Here is an 18,107-nt window from a genome sequence, read left to right as displayed (position 1 = left end):
TAATCGATCAATTTCTGTTATAGAGCAAGTATGTTCTGACTCCTTTTTATTCTCTCGTTCTTAATCTGTTTTTAGAAGAAAGAATGGTCATTGAATGTGTGATCATGTCTCTCCTAGTTATTCTTGGTTAATCTAAAGTCCTAAGGACTCTGTCTGCTTCCAACTCAGTGTTTCATAGGTTCGTTTAGAGATTCCTTGCGTTTCAAGCAATCGATAGAATGTTCTTTGAATCGGGCAGTTTATTGTGAGGTAAGGGAAGTTATAATTCTTGCTTTAAGTTTGTGTTTTATCATAAATTTGGTATTTGTATGAATTATGGATGATTTTGAGAAATTGGTATGATTGGGTGTATACTATGTATGTTTAATTGATGATTTTGATAGTATGACATGGAATATAATTGGAAAGGTGTGATTGTGATGTTTCGATTGTTATGATTGTGTGTTTGTGAGTGTTATTCTGGTTTGAATCTGATTTAAAGTATTTGGAGTAAGTAAGAGTCAATTACTTGGGTTTTAAGCTTAAAAAGCGAGGTTTGATGAGTGAGTTTGAGAAATAGGTATTGGAGTGAGAAGGAAACTAGTTTAGCACTGTTATGGGGTTATTTGGGACTTGTGAGAAGTATGTTTTGATTAAGAACTGATATATAGCACTTAAGTGGTTCCTTGTTGAGGTTTAGAAGTGTTTTTAGTGTCAAAAAGGGGGTTTAGAGTAGTGTTATTTGGAGTAAGAGGTGTGTACTGTTTTGGACAGTTGGGAATTGATTAGAAGAACTATTATGACTTATCTAGGCTATCAAAAGAAGAAAATCTGGTGTAGAAATGTATATGGGCATGTTGGAGAGAGTTATTAGGTGTTTTTGGTCAAAAATGAGGTTTAGGATTGTGAGATTTTAAAACAGCAATTGAAGTGAGTTATTTGGAGTATTATGACTTGTACATGATGTTGATATGGAAGTTAGAAAAGGTGGAATTGAGTTTGGGTAGCTTAGGTAAGTGATATTGGGTTTTGGATGGTCATTTTGAGTTAGAGGTGTATTTTCTAAGTTGTATTAGTGCCTAAGGGGTTGTAAGAACTGTTTAAACTTGTATATAGGGCATCCAAAGTCAAAATAGGTGAAGTTTAGAACTTGGTGCAACATTAGGCACCCTTTGAGCGCCTCTGTTCCAGGTGTCTAGTGCCCGGGCGCCTCTTTTGGGAGGGGGGGGGGGGGGGCTGAGCGCCACTTAGTAGCTTTTGTTTTTTTTCTTTTCAGTTTTCAGGATCTCAAATTTGGGGTTCGGGATATCAGTTTTGGACGTTCTTTAGGTCGTTTAATGGATTTCAAAGCTATTTTCCTTGCCAAAGTGTGGGTATCAAGTTGCTATGAAGAAAATGGTGTTATTGTATGATTTCTGATGACTTGTATAGGTGTTTCTATTTCTTTGATGTATGATAAGTAGTCTCATGTATTGGTATACTATGTGAATTTGAAGTGATCTCATTGGTTTCAAGGTTGGAAAGGTTGGTTCCAAGGTGGAACTTCTTGGTGTGGTTCAAGTGTGTTAGAATGAATGCAAGTAGCTCAATTTTGGGAGTTTTCCTCACACTCTAATGGTCATACATTCTCATATAGAGAGGTTTGACACATATGGTGAGAGTAGCAGGAGGTTTTAGTCTAGGTGTTACTAGTATGGCCTATGACGCGGTACAGACTAACCTTGTGATGTGTGGTAGGGTGAAACTCAATTGGCAAAGGCTTTGCAAAACAGTAGTGGCCACCACAACTACTAAAATGAGATGTTACACTATTCCTATTTATAAATATTTGAAGACACATTATATAAATATTTTTTATTAAATATCTAAGTGTATTTAATTATCTATTATATATATATATATATATTGATATTTAATTTATATATATTTATTATTCACTAATAATTATTAGCATATAAAATTTGGGTATTTTTTTAAATTCAAATTATAAAAAAAAATTATTATGAAAAGAATATTAATTATGGAAGAACTATTTAAAATTTAATTGTATATATTTTTATTTTTTATTTAGATCAAGTTATTTTGTAAAATATTGATTTTTTTAAATTTATATTTTAATACAATTTATTTAAATTTACTTTTTTAAAAAAATTATTTTATTTAATACTTTATCGAATAATTTTATTTAAATTATACTTAAAAATTATTTATCGTTTATCTAAGCTTATATTTTAAAGATTTATTTTAATATAATTATGTGAAAATTTAAAAAGTAAAATATAAAAATATCTGTATTTATTAGTATTTATATGTATAAAATAACTCGTAGATAATTTTTTATAAATACTCCACACAAGAGGATAAATAACAAGACAAACGAATAATAAGTAGAAAGTATAGGCAAATTTACGTATATAGGTAAATTTCGTTGCCTTTTTAAGTATATGTGTAAAAATTGGTAAAAAACATAATTGTTGATATTGTGATTTGTGGTTAACCTTACTACATTAGAAGGTATGAAAGTATATCATTAAGTTATAATTGATTATGATTTAAATTTTAAGTACACAAAGAAAATAATATAACATCAATTGAAGGGAACAAATTCACTGACTAAAATAGAAGATGCTTTATTAATTCGTAAAAGTCAATACAAAAAATTAATCATAAAATAAAAACATAATACAATCAAATTTAAGAGGGGTCTGGTGGCCCATAGTGATGACGTATATAATTTATGTCTTCTTTTAGGTATGCAATTCGAGCATCAATGTTATCAAATATGTTCTCACACTAGTATAGTAAGGGAAAACGACAACGGTTATTTTCTCTTATACACAGTGGTTATGCAACCGAAGCAAAAAAAGGTAAGCTTTTTGCCTCGGTTCTGAACCGAGACAAAAAGGTGTATGCTTTTGCCCCAGTTTAAATCCAACCGAGGTAGTAGATGAGTTTTTTCTTTTTTTGTGTTGTTTTTTTGTTTTAACCATTCAATTCAAATCCAACCGAGGACGACACACTCCCACCACCACCTGCAGAGAATGAATCAAATACCACTACTCCTGCAGAGAATCAACCAAGCAGAAAACGACTCAATCGAAATAAAAAAAGGGAGGGAAGGAAGCTTCCTCCTTCGTTGCAAATAAGAACGGAGAGAAGAAGAAGAAGAGGAACGACCACCACGCCCTTGCGCGCCCGTCGCATCTCTGTCGTGTCTCCGCCGCGCCTCCGTCGTGCCATTGATGATCCCTCCAGGTTGGTTGTCCGCGTGAGACGAAGAACCCTAGGCTAGGTTGGATGCACGACTTCAAGCAAGACGGATTGAAACAGAGAAGAGGAAGGAAGCCTCCCTCTCGGCAAGGTGAAAGACAAAAACCCTCTTTAGCTTGCACGAGACCCCCAGTGTTGCCCCAAAGTTGGGTCTCTCTGTGAGAAAAGAATCAAGACGAATAAAAGAAGAAGAGGAATGACCACCGCGCCCTTCCACCCCCGCCGCATCTCCGTCGGGTCTCTGCCGCGCCTCTGTCACGCTATTGATGATCCCTCCAGGCTGGTTGTCCGTGCAAGACGAAGAACCCTATGCTAGGTTGGATGCACGACTTGAAGCAAGACGGATCGAAACAGAAAAAAGGAAGGAAGCCTCCCTCTCGGCAACGTGAAAGAGAAAACCCTCTTCAGCTTGCACGAGACCCCCGGTGTTGCCCCAAAGTTGGGTCTCTCCGTGAGAAAAGAATCAAGACGAAGAAGGAGAAAAGAAATCTTGCCCCCTTGCGCGACGCAGATCAGGACGAAGAAGATGGGTTCTTGTGTCGAATAGAGAAGATGAAGAGTAAACACTGTTTTACGTTTTTAAATTTTAATTATCGAAGAAGTTATTACCTCGGTTAAGTAGAAAACCGAGGCAATAAAACTCTACTGCCTCGGTTCTAAAGACAACCGATGCGTAAATCTTTCCGAAAAAATTAAAAATAAAATTATAAATGGAAAAATTTAAAGATATTTCTAACTATAGGCATCAGTTCGCGGTTAAACTGAGGCATAAAGGCCTTATGACATCGGTTCAAATGGAACAAAGGCAATATAGGTTGAATAAAAAGATTTATAATGTTCAGATACAAAGGTTGTCAGCTTTTGGCAAGACATACTGTCTAGGTTCTACGCAGAACCGAGGCAGTATGTCTATTTTGAAAAAGTTGTCAAGTGAAAAGTCTGATTTGTAGAGGGGAATCAAGGTTTTTTGCCTCGGTTGGTCAGAGAACTGAGACAGTATACCTCTTAGGCATCGGTTCCAATTGAACTGAGGCATATAGTTTCGCAAAAATTATGAAATTGCCACCACGTTTTGATACGCTTTGGTTTTTTTGAAACCGAGGCGTAATGAACGAGTTAAAAACCCTTTTTTTTACTAGTGTCAACAAATGCTCGAAGATCACAAATCTCATTCATAATTTTTGTCACCATAACAGAAGAAGTATCTTGTTGGGACGGAGATGGTGGACGATCATTATAAATTGGCTAAGCATCATCTCATTTGTGAACCCAATGTCCATTTGTGTTTTTAACAAATCCAAACAAACAGATAACTTCAACACCAATTTTGAATGACCTCTTAACTGATACATAAGGCTCATCCTCAAGAGGAACTTCAAAGTGCTTCATAAATATGGTAATGAGTTAAGGATATGGTAGAGGAGCATTGTCTCGTACGCCTTTTTAATTTGATGTCTGAAGATGGGCCTTGTTAATCTCCTTTAATATAAAAGTCTCCACATCAAAATTAGATCTTCTTCTATTGCCTAGTGCAAGGTTAGTCATACAAGGAACCAAAATGCGACATACAATGTAGTGGACTATTCTACTATCAACATTCATAAACCCAACAAGTGTTCTATCCATAATGTTTGAATTCGGGTTACAAATAAGTTTCCTAGCGTCTAAAGTAGAGTAATCATCTTTCCATTCATCAGACGTATTTCCTTCAAAAGAGACTATTTGAGAATGTATACTTGTGAGAGAATAAAATAGTGATGAAGTTATAGTCATTCTTACTTTTTTTTGCTTTAGTGTGAATTACTTCATCATAAAAAATGTGCATGTTGTTGTAGGAATCTCAGACCAATGCTATATAATAATACTTTTGGAGGGATAAAATCAACAAGACCAATATTTTTCAAAAGATTGTAACACTCAAAATTTTAATCCACAAAAAATGTCTGAGTCAACGTATTTCAACAAGACCAAAGCTTTTATTAATGAGATTTTAGTCAATGTAGTACGCAATATTAAATTAAATATTAACGCTTGTAATATTAATTATTAATTACTATTAATGATTACAGTTAAATTAAAAATTAACGAGTCTAATTAGTTATTAATTATTACTTTATATATATATATATATATATATATATATATATATATATATATATATATATATATATATATATATATATATATATATATATATATATATATATATATATATTAAAATATTAATATCGATTAATAGTATTTAATAGTTGAATTATAATATTAGTTACTATTAATTATTACATTACATTAACAATCAATAAATCTAAATAATTATCAGTTAGTACTTCATATATATATATATATATATATATATATATATATATATATATATATATATAAATGTTAATATTAATTAATAGTAACTAATGATTTCAATTCCAATCCAACTCTTATGAAAATAAAAGAAAATTTAGTAATACTTTAATAGATTTTATATATATAGTGTCTTTTTCTTCTTTTAAAGTTATAAATGTTTTATCATAATCTGAAGATATAATAAAAGAATGCACGTAAAAAGTAATTTAAAAGAAAATAAAAACAGAAGTTAGGAGTGTTGAATAGTTAGGTTACGGAATATTTAAACAAATTTATCATTAAATTTACTTTAAAAAAAATAGAGTTGAATTTTTATATTTTTTATGTTAATTTCAATTTAATTAAACTGATTTTTAAGTAAGTTATCCCTAAATACCTTTATTATGTCACCATAATAAATCATGCAACAAAGGATTTTCTATGATCTCTATTTTGTCTCTTCAATAACTCACTCAAATTTTACTTTCTCTTCAAACAAAACCTACCGATCAAAGTAAAAAATAGAGTGTAGTTAACTTTTTTTGGAGTTAAATTCACGAGAAGGTGTTTCTACTTTTTAGAATTATGTGTGCTGATAAACAAGGTGAAGGAAGCTAATTCTAGCATTTTATATTTTGTGAACTTGGATTGGGAATTTTGTTTTAGATTGGAATGGTATTACACTTTGTTTGATAAATTTGTCATATAACATGTAATTAAGTTATGCTAAATTGTGTTGATTGATTTGTTAAGTGATTTTGGTATTTTGTGAATGGAAGAATTCTAGGTTGAGCTATTGGTCAAATTGATGATATTTGAGAAGTTTTGCAATGACTACAAAGTAGAAAAGAGTTAGAAGTTCTAATTTGAGCAATTGAGCAAGCTAAATTCTATCAATTCACAACTCAGTTGTCATGGCGTTAAGCCGTAGCATCGTCGCATTGAGCGCCAGCTTGAAAATCTCAAGTCAGAGAGTTCCAGGGGCTTCCAACGTTGTTTGTTGTAATTTAACAAGTTTGGTAGTTTTAATTTTTTATATTATTGTTGTTCATGCTTTTAATTGGATATAATTGATATTGAAAAGGTTATGTAGATATATGACTGATGAAATTAAAAAGAATTCCATGGGAAAAATCATATTTTCGTGTTTTCTTTAGTGTATGCATTAATGTATGGATTTAAGTAATAAGATATCATGACACTCTAATAATCATTCACACTCATATAAAGTATAAGGGTTATATGGTGAGAGTAGCAAAAGATCCTACTTGTACAAAATTATTAAGGAAAATTGTTTTGTAACTTTACTATGTTTCATGTATTACTAATAATATCTTAATTTTTGATTAAATTAATATATGTTTTGTATTATTATTTAGAATGTTGTTAATTAGCATTGTTTTTTATATATTAGTTATTTGATCAAAGAAGTATTTCTAACAAAGAAACAAATTATCAACATCAAACATCACAACAGAATAATGCTATTTAATATTTTATTATGTCTAATTTTAGAATTGATAATAAATGACATTCTAATGATTTACTAATTTTAACTTTTACACTTTGTCGATTACATTATTTGATATTGAAGTTCTACTGCTTCTTTTATAAATGTCTCATGCAAATTATAAATACAAAAATTTAAAATCTTTGATTTTTATAACTTTTCATTTGTTTCCGGATTTATGTACCCCAAGGAAAAACACTAATGCTGGGGTTTTGGGATAATGTACTCTGGACAATAATTTGAGAAGATGGATTTGTAGTTTAATTTACGTTAGTTTTCGTGGATACGGAAGTGATGATTTGCGGGGTATAGAAATATTTCATTCTTACTGGGGGAGATTTGAGGGTAATTGAATCCCATAGAATGGATTCAAACTACGAAACTTAGTTAGTTTTAATAATAATAAATATTAATAATAATAATAAATTGTTCTCTACAACAAACTCCTTTTACTATTATTTTTAATTTTATGTTTTTTTTTTTCATATATGCTTATAAATGATGGCTCATTGATCAATTGAATTCTTTGGCGGAGATGACTTAAGTTCATTAACTAAATCTCCACTTTATTTTTAATAGAATAGATGATCCTTGAATATACATTAGACAATTTAATCAAGCATTAAAATATTTACTCCAAAAATAAATATGTTCACTTATTAGATTATCTACTACTGTTTAATTTGATCTGAAAACGATAACAATCAAACACTAATTTAAAATTTTATTAGGAATATAAATTAAAAAACATAAAAAAGAAAGTTGGCCTAAGAATGTATTTCACCACATGTGGAGGATAACAAATGACTTTTCCTTGTCACCTTCTTTAAGGATTTTCATCACAAAGGTCCCAATGGGACCTCGTACTTCCATATTTAACGCATTTCTTCGTTTTTTCACCATCTGCAGCACATTGGTCGGTGAGATCTAGAAGCAACTTTTTCAAAACGATATTTTATCATTTAAATTATCTCATTTAATTCAAACGCCCCACTAATTTATAAGTTTTTTATAAACATAATAAATCAAAGAAAGTGTTTTTTTTTTCCTCTAAATATCATACATAATTAAATTTAGTTGGAGATCTGCAAAGAATTAATCACTATCCATTAATCTCCTCATAAGTCCATACATAGCAATAATTATAAGAAAGTTTTTCAATGTTCCACAAATAAGATTTCATTCCTTCATTTTCATTATCTGCATATCATTTGTTTCCAAACATAAAAGGGACTTCAATGTCCCAAAAAATGAAAACAAAAGCTGTCTTTTTAGAGTTATATCCAAATCACTCACTCGTTCATGCATAATAGAAGAAATAATAGATAGGGGAAAAAATTGATAGAAAAACAAGAAAAATATGCTTTATGAGATGGATGGAGTCAGTGATACTACGAAATTTCAATAATTCATTTCGTGTGTTGTCTGACCCCAGAACATAGAGGCATAAGATAAATTGCAGAGCGAATGATAAATGGGGGTTGCATATATATATATATATACATGCAACTTGCTCTTATCATATATATAATTAAGAATTTTCTATGTTCGGAAAAGTCCCCACAAACATTTTTAGGATAAGAAAACAACAAGCAAATAAGCTTCTCCATGAATTAAAATGGTTTTATATAAATTATAATTAGTTCATGGTAAAAAAAAATTCATTTCTTTTTTAATTTATGTAACATTCCATAAAATAATATAAAAACTACTAAATAAAATATTACATAAATTTATAAATCATATTCAAACATATATAAAAACAAATTATATTAGAGTTATTCAAAATAACCATATTAATATATAAAATATATTTATATTTCAAGAAGCTAAAACTGACAATAAAGTTATAAAGCTTTTCAAAAGATAAGATATAAACATACTTCCTACACTCCTATGTCTATCTATAGTTGGACCCTCATCTTCGTATTGAGCAAGATATTAACTCTTATTTTTCCATCTAGTCACGAATTAATTTGTGATTATTGCAAAAAAAAAGAAACAAGACAATGACACAATCACAAAAGGTAAGCTAATGTATAAAAAGAACATGTATATACAAACAAAAAAATTTCAAACATAAGCATAATATTCAAGTAGTCATTGATAACAGTTGATTGTACGTGTTTTTGTGTATATATTTTGTGAATAAATCAACTCCTTCATAGCTTTTACCTTATTTTATCCTAAAATTTAGTGTGTTTTCTAGTTTTCTTGTGTTTTATTTAGTATATGCTTGTTTTTACCTGTAATATCTTTATTTGAGTGTGTGAAATAAATGAATAGGAAGCAATTATAGTGGAGGAAAACAAGCAAGAACTCACGAGAACATGTTTTGGGACAATAAAAGATCAATTTGAAGTAAATACCCATGTTGGACGCCTTTGAAAAACTTGTTAGCTGTAAAACCAACGGCAAGTGCACCGGTAGCAGCGTAGCAAGTGATAAATATCGTTCTCTCCCAAGGGACTTATGCAACACATGACAACTCTTCCTTCCATAACTCAATTAGACATCAAAGTGTACAAAAAATACAAGAAACTCTTTTTGGTATTTTTATCAAATAGTTGGTGTGCAAAGAATTTAACATAGAGTATTTACAATTTGTTAAGACTAGAATTCATCCATTTCATTCTCATGCATTCACAAACATCTCAATTCCATCCAATAGGTGTTCAATTTCAGTTCTAGGTTCAGTTCATATTTCTCAATACATCAAGAACCAAAATTCATGCATAAGTGATCAATCCAAAGCAAGCATTAAGCATAGAAATCAAATACTAACATGAATTGGAAAAGCATATAGCATTAACATCACAAAATACATAAGAATTCCATGTTTTACAACTAATCTCAACAAATAGGAAAAGCCCTCCATGGTGGAGAACTTAGGGTTCCACAAAATTGAAGAGATAGGAAGAAATTGGAACCAAAGAGAGGATGCACAACCTTTCCCAAGGTTTTTGGCAACTACTATATACTCCATTTGCGCCTCCCCTTCGCATCTCCATCTCCAATTTGTGACCCATCTTCTTCCTCAACCCAAAAGGGGAAAAATCACCATTGATGAAGCTTAAAGACCCAAGGAGGAGTGGGAGAGCTTCCCAACACCCCAAACACCCTCCAAGGGCCTCTCCCAATCTCTCTAGGTGAATAATGAAGTGTAGGAGGAGAAGAATGCTCAAAAAATCGCGAGACTCATGTTTAAATAACCCATTTTGACACATCAGCACCGTCCGCGCTCAGCCCCCTTCCTGGGACTCCCGGCTCGAGCACACTAGAAATCAGCTTCTGTGCAGGTGGCGCTCAGCCCCCTGAACCAGGGAGGCCCGACCTGATTTTTCTACACTGCATCTTTTTCACTTTTTCTACAGATCTGCTTGCTCTAAAGGCGTCTAACATGAGTATTTGCTTCAAATTGATCTTTTATTGTCTCAAAACATGTTCTCTTGAGTTCTTGCTTGTTTTCCTCGACTAGAATTGCTTCCTATTCATTTATTTCACACACTCAAATAAAGATATTAGAGGTAAAAATAAGCATATACTAAATAAAACACAAGAAAACTAGAAAACACACTAAACTTGAGGATAAAACAAGGTAAAAGCTATGGAGGAGTTGATTTATTAAAAAAAAATATACATAAAAACACGTAAAATCACCCGTTATCAGTCATCATGAATGAAACATATATCACAAAGATTCTAAATTCAATTATCCGAAAACATGCATTAATATCGTATTCATTGGAGATATATACTTGTGGTGACGTCTACTATTTTGTAGAACAATTACCAATGATATTACCAATGAGTTTTCACTCTACCACACACAAGGTTAATCTCCTTCGCCCTTTAGGTCAATGAAAAGTCCTTAAACTAGGATCTCTTACTACTCTCACCAAATGTCACATTCTAGTTTAGGTGAGTATGAATGGCCATTAGAATATCAAGATATCTTCTTAATTGAATCCATACATCAATACATATACTACCAACTACTAAACTATAGGATTTCTCTCCATGAAATTCCTCTTTTCTCATAACTCACATATCTCCTACATTATAGTTGCAACATCAATTATTTCAACCAATAACATCAACGAAGAAATCCCCCAAAAATCAGCTAAATGCAATAAATAAGGTAATAGAAAACCATACAACAATGGCGACCGACAACACACTTCCAAGGTGGATCACGGAAAAAAAAGGGACAACGGCAAATACTTATCCTGAGAATAGTTTAAGGCAAGTGGAGTTGAGAAGCTCTCCTCTTCTAGTTGAGTTACTAGCTATAACCAAGAAGAAGAAAAAATGTGAGAGGGTTTTTGGTTGTGGGGTTGATTTTGTATGTTTTAAAAGAAAGGGGTTTCACAATTTATGCATTTAAGTTACTTTTAATTTATGAAAAAATTCATTTTTTTTGTCTGAAAATATTTATTATAAAGTTTATTTATAGATATCCCATATTTAAATATATTTACGGAATCTTCTACAAATTGATGCTAGTTAAGTATATGAATAGGCCAAATTAATCTATTAATAAGACAAAACTTAAAACTTATATGTTTAGTTATTTTTAGTATGAAGTTAGGTTGAATAGAATTGGAATTTTTAAGGTTTAAACTTGAGTTTTATTTTAAATAAACTTAATTTATTTTTTGTGGATGAAAATTATCTCCGATCTCTGCAGTAAACTAGGTTTTGGTCAGAATAATTTCTATCTATCTCGAATTTTGAAAACATCAACTAATTTTAAAAGAGCTTATCATAGTCTAATTTTATAATTGAAATTTTTATTATGCAGGTTCATTAGCAAAAATTATAATCTTTATTGCAAACTTCTGTTCAAGAGATCAAATTATAATCAAACTGAGTTATTTGAGTTATTATATGCTCTTAAATAGTAACAATTATATCATGATTATCAATTAAGTTTTAGTAATACTTGCTTAATTTAACAATTGATATTAGAATTAAGATCACACGTTTAATTTCTTAATGGAGTAATTGCTCATTAAAAAAATTGTTAGTGATTGTATAAATGTATTGTAACCTAGACAGAGAGTCAAGTCAAATTAAAAAATATTTTCTTAATAGATGAATAATTGTTGGCAAACATTTTAGTTGAATTTTGATATTGATATTTAAAGGAACTATAACTTGAATGATATGATGAAAACATTGGTAATAACTAAATAGCATAAGATTGAGTTAGTGAAAAGGTTTTTTGCATTCTTGCCACTTCCAAGTAAGCAGTTCCAGAAGAGAAATATAGTTTGAAGACCCACATATCCTTTATTTTTGTCCTCTATTATCCAACTTCGACAATAAATATCTACTGTTTTTTTAACTTAGTAATCTGTTCAAAAAGAACTAGCCACACAGTAAAAGGGAAACTAAACAAACATTCAGTAGTGGATATAATATATGTCTCTGTTATTAAAAAGAGTAAATCAAAAGCTTCAACTTGCACCAAAAGGTTTTAGTTCAATGAGTGTGCAACATTCACACAACTTTTTAGGTGCTTTATAGTACCATAAACACATTTCTCAATCAGTACGTTAATTGGTAAAGTACTTTCTAAAATATCTAAGGTAATTTATATTTTCATATGAAACAGTATCATCTCTAAATTTGAAATTTCAATCAAAAAAAGAAAAAATCTTATCAAGTTATGATCAATATTTTAAATCATATTGTTCATACTGTGTAGTATTTTTCTGCACCAATATTTCAATCTAGCATAATGCAACTACACAATTTTCTTTTAATTTATCATGTGTTTGATTATAATGCACAAATAATTCTCTATCGGATATCTTAGGACTTGAGTTGTAACATCTGCATTTTTGTATCACAATTCCATTCTGTTTTGGAAATAACATATATTATATCCATGAAATCCCCATATAGTATGATGAGATTTTTACGCATAAAGTCTTGTACGAAACAACTTTTCATATAAATTCAATTTACACAATTTTGAGTCTTATTTGTTCATAAAGTAAGTATTTGATTTTATATATAAAAAAATTATTAAATAAAAATCAAATTTGGAGATATAAAATAATTAGTCATTATATTAATTAAATTAGATAATATTTTATAAACTAAAAATTATTATTATCTAATAATTTTTATGATTAAAAAAAATTATACATTAAATTCTAAATTTATCGTACTCATATAAAGAATGATATTTGATAGTAAGAGTTAAAAGAAGTTTTAGTCTGAAAAAGCTATATGAAAGGTATTATGTCCTCGAGGTGGTATAAGAATTCATCCTTTCATATAGAAAAATTTTGTCCAAAATGCTCCTTAAAGGAATAGAGGTTATGGTAAAAAAATCCAACTCAATTAAATATGTTTTTTTATTCTAGAAAAAAGAAAAAAAATATATATATATATATATATATATATATATTTATTTATTTATTTATTTATTGTTTTATGTTCTTTATGATATAGATTATGAAATGACCTAATTAATATTATGATGTTGTAAAGTAGGTTGTTACATTATTAAGTTGGTTTTTAAGTTATTTTTTTACTAAATTAGTCATTAATATTAATCTTTAAAATATATCATTAATACGGAGTTGAGATTATTATGAAAAAGTAGAAATGAATGATCATATTAAATATATTTTGGTTTGAGAATGCAAGGATGAAATATTTTTAAGAGATTGACTTAAATTTCTTAATTTAAATTGAAGGGATGTAAGGTAGTAGCTTTCCGCTGGATAAATGTTTGTTCCGTATTTGTCTCCATATTTGTATAGTATGTTATTTTAGTACTCGCATAATCTTTTTAATATTCTCGAATATTCATCAGTATTTGAAGATACTTAAAACAAATTCTAAAATTTTTAGCAAAATATTTTTAATCATAAAAATCTATTAAAAAATATATAAAAATGATAATAAGATTATAAAAAAATTGTAGTTATTAAAATCTAAAAAAAAAAACCTATATAAAAATCTATAAAAAAAATGTATATATAAAACTGAATTGTAAACACAATCAAAGATAGAAACATCTAAATAAATTTAAATAAAATATATAAAATTATTATCATAAATTTCAAAGAAAAGTATAAATAAACTCAAATTTATATAAGTCTAAATAAACTTATAAAAATAAATATTAAATCTTGTTCAATACATAAAAAGATTAAGTCACTCATTTATTTGCTTTTATATATATATATATATATATATATATATATATATATATATATATATATATATATATATATATATATATATATATATATGTGGATACTATATATGATATCATACTCGTTCCGTTAACATACAAATATAAAAAATATTCCTATCCATTATCTACGTATATCTATTTATAATATTTATTTCCAATTTATTAGAAATTTTATCCATAAATACCCCATAATTTTTTTTTTTTTACATTCCTAAATCCAGTTTATTATTTGTTTAAACCTAACCTGGTTTGATAAAGAATAATAATATTAAAATAAGCCAAGTGAATTGAATATGTGGGGTTGAATTATTAATTTTAAAACGGAAAAACTAAAAGAAAATAATTTAAAAAATCCTTAAATAATGGGAATATAAAATTATGATAATTTATAATTAAGTAATAAGATATATAATATATTTAACAACTGAATGAGAGTACAGAACCGTTTTATATTATTGCTTTACAGTTACAATAATTTAGATTAAAGTGAATGTGATTATTAAAATTTGAATAGAATTAGAAAATCCGTAATAAAAAGGTTTTACCAGATATCAACACCTTACTAAATCTAAGAGTTTGATCTACAAGAGGTTAAAAATTAATGATTAAAGTAAGCTCAATATAAAATAACTCTATATGGTATGTGAGAATTTCATCTCAACTTCACACCACTTAATATTTTCATTTAGATTGTTTAAACAATCACTAAAGCAATTATATCTTTGTTAAACTGGGAATTTATACTTAATACAAACAATAAAAAGTTAGTAACATATATTATTCAAGGTATAATCCCTACTAAACTCATAATTTATGCATATAATTCATAATTATTCAAATCAATACAATATGACATATATTATTATTATTATTATTATTATTATTATTATTATTATATTTAATACTTGAACTAATAGCAGACACCCAAACATGTCTCTTGAATGAAACTATGTCACTTGAATATTTATAAAAATAAACATAATTAAGAGTATGTCATTGGATGGAGAGCATCTCTTGAACATATTTTCAACACTTGAGTGATAAACATATTTTTTTTCTTAAGTTGCTCCTTTAGAACATATTACTTGAATGATATTTGGTTTTACCATCTTAATAGAACAAAAATTTAAGAACAATATATTCAAAATAACTATAAATACTCATTTGTCATTTTCAAGTTAAAAAATCAATCTAAACCTCAACATCCATTAAATTTAATTTTAATACATCAATCATCATTTCAATATCAATAACCATCATACAAGAAAAAAAAAATCAACAAATCAACATAGCTTGAAATAGCTTACCTTATTTAGAGGTTGATAGCAATATAAGTAATAACTAGAAAAAGTTGAAATTTATATATACTAAAGATGTAATACGATATATCCCAACAATACGGGAATTCAATTCACTTATAAACTAGTTAAACTTCAACGGATGAAATTGATAATAATCTCAAATACTATAGCAAATAAAGAAATTACGGAATTTTTAAAGTAAAGATTTACTCTGAAATGAAATCTAATATAGTATGTTTTGTTTAAAAGATAAAAATGAACTTTAAAAATCATTATATAGTTATAATAAAAACTCATTAAAACTATTTATTTTGCCTCCTTTACTTTTACGTTTCCTTTTACCAAATACACCATCCACAAGAAAAATAATACTCTTTAAGTTGGAGTCTTTCCTATCTTTTACCAAAGAATAGTTTGATTGATTACTACTAAACTAATTAGGCTAAGCTTACATGCATGCCAACAATTAACTGTATAAAAAACACATTTAAAGTAAAGATGTAAAATAATAATCACATTAGTAATACGAAGTATCTTTTAATTTTCATATAATTAATTTTTATACTAAAAATCCGACTAATTATTTTTAATAGAATTTCCCATTTCAATAAAAAAAATTTAGTCTATGATATTTAAATAAATATGCTTTACTTTAAAAGAAGATGTTAATATCAATAAAAGAAAAGTATTTATTAGAGTGAAATTGATGGGAATCATAACTGTATTATGTTTCTTAGTTATGAGTAACATCATCAACTAATCCCTGATTTGGCTATTAATATCATAAATCCTTTTCAACCATTATATATTTGGAAACCTTAAGAAGCCTCCAATGGAAGCTCAACCATAGTTTCTAAATCATCAAACAAAAAAGAAATTCTCACCACTTGTAGGTTAGATAGTGATACCAGTAGTGCTGAGTGGCTGTATTTGTAGTTTCAATAACTATTTAGTTAAACCATGCCATCTTGCAATGACCCACTTCAAATAAATTTCTTCTTTTGGATCATCAAAGAGTCAAATTAATCAAACTAGAAGCTTCTATTCAAATATTTTTCTAAGTAATATGGCAAATGCTCTTCCATGGTTCTTCTTCAGATGCATGGCAGCTGAGTGAGTGTTGCTGATATTTGCAATAAATGTCAGAAACGATTTCAGCCTCAAACTATATGTGTGATTTACATTACTGACATGGCGTTCAAGGTGTTCATGGATTCTTCTAACCATAGATTGTTCCACGCATGCACAATTAATCAAAAAAATTAATTAAATTTTAAATACATGCTAAATTTAGGTGTTTTTATTTGGATTTTTATTAAATTTTGTTAGTATATTAAATGTTTAAAAGTTTTTACTGTTTGTTTTCTCATTATTTAGATAATTTGACTTGGGTTTTGCTTGTCTCTTTCTTTCCATGTATTAATAAATATATAAATTATGTGATTAATATAAAAATATTACAATTATAAAATAATAAATGATTTTTATTGTTTTTAATGAAAACGTATCAAATATAATTAATAATTGTCTAGTGGCTCTGAATAATGACTTGAAAGTCGGGTTATCCAAATAAAACCACACCTTATATATTAACCAAAATATTAATTAACCATAAGAAATGGGGAGACAAATAAAAAAATAATGAAACAAAATAAAGCACAACAATATCATTTAGTTAACCAGAAACTTAATTAAAAAATATAATTTTTTTTAGAATTTAATATATAAAAAACTTAATAAAAACTCATTTCAAAATACTTAAATTTATCATCATAAACTTTAAAAAGTTAAACATATATTACAATGAACTTCATTAATTTTTGTCAATATATATTCGTCTATATTTGTTCATACACAAGACCCAAGTCTATTTCATGGTTTAAAATATAATAAGTTGGCATCCTTCCATGGAAGATATACATATTACAATATGTATCCTATAAACATTGAAACAAAAAAAATATCATGTATAATGTCAAAAATGCTTCAGCAAAAAGAAAAATGTTACTTATATAATTTGCTTTATAAGAGTAATTACATAATTAACATTTTTACATTTAGTTCATTTCTTTTGGAGATGATTTTTTTTACCTATGAGATATAAGGTAGGCGTTTTTTTAATAAGATCTGTTCCATATTCAAAAAGATATAATTAGGACTCAAAATCTAGAATGATTGACTAAAATACACAACTGCCAATTAATATAGAGTCATGTTTTTTTACAAATAGATTAAGAGTTTTTTTTTTCAAGAAGATAGATCGAGATTATTAATTGATATATATTTAGACTAAAATATATTTATTTAATCGTGTTTAAACAAATATGTCATCCCCATTTAATGTGGGTCATGTGCACTTGGAACCACAATTAGCCAAGGGAAATTATAAATATGATTATGTTTAGATACAAAGTTTGATTTTTCTTGAGACTTTCTACATAAAAAAAGCTTTATATTTTTGTATGAAAAAAAACCTTAAAAACATTTT

Source organism: Vigna umbellata, chromosome 5 (genome assembly GCF_029865625.1).
Source record: "Vigna umbellata cultivar VRB3 chromosome 5, Vumbellata_1.0, whole genome shotgun sequence".
NCBI classification, from domain to species: Eukaryota; Viridiplantae; Streptophyta; class Magnoliopsida; order Fabales; family Fabaceae; genus Vigna; species Vigna umbellata.
The sequence above is the reverse complement of the archived record's forward strand: the minus strand, read 5'-3'. Positions refer to the sequence as shown.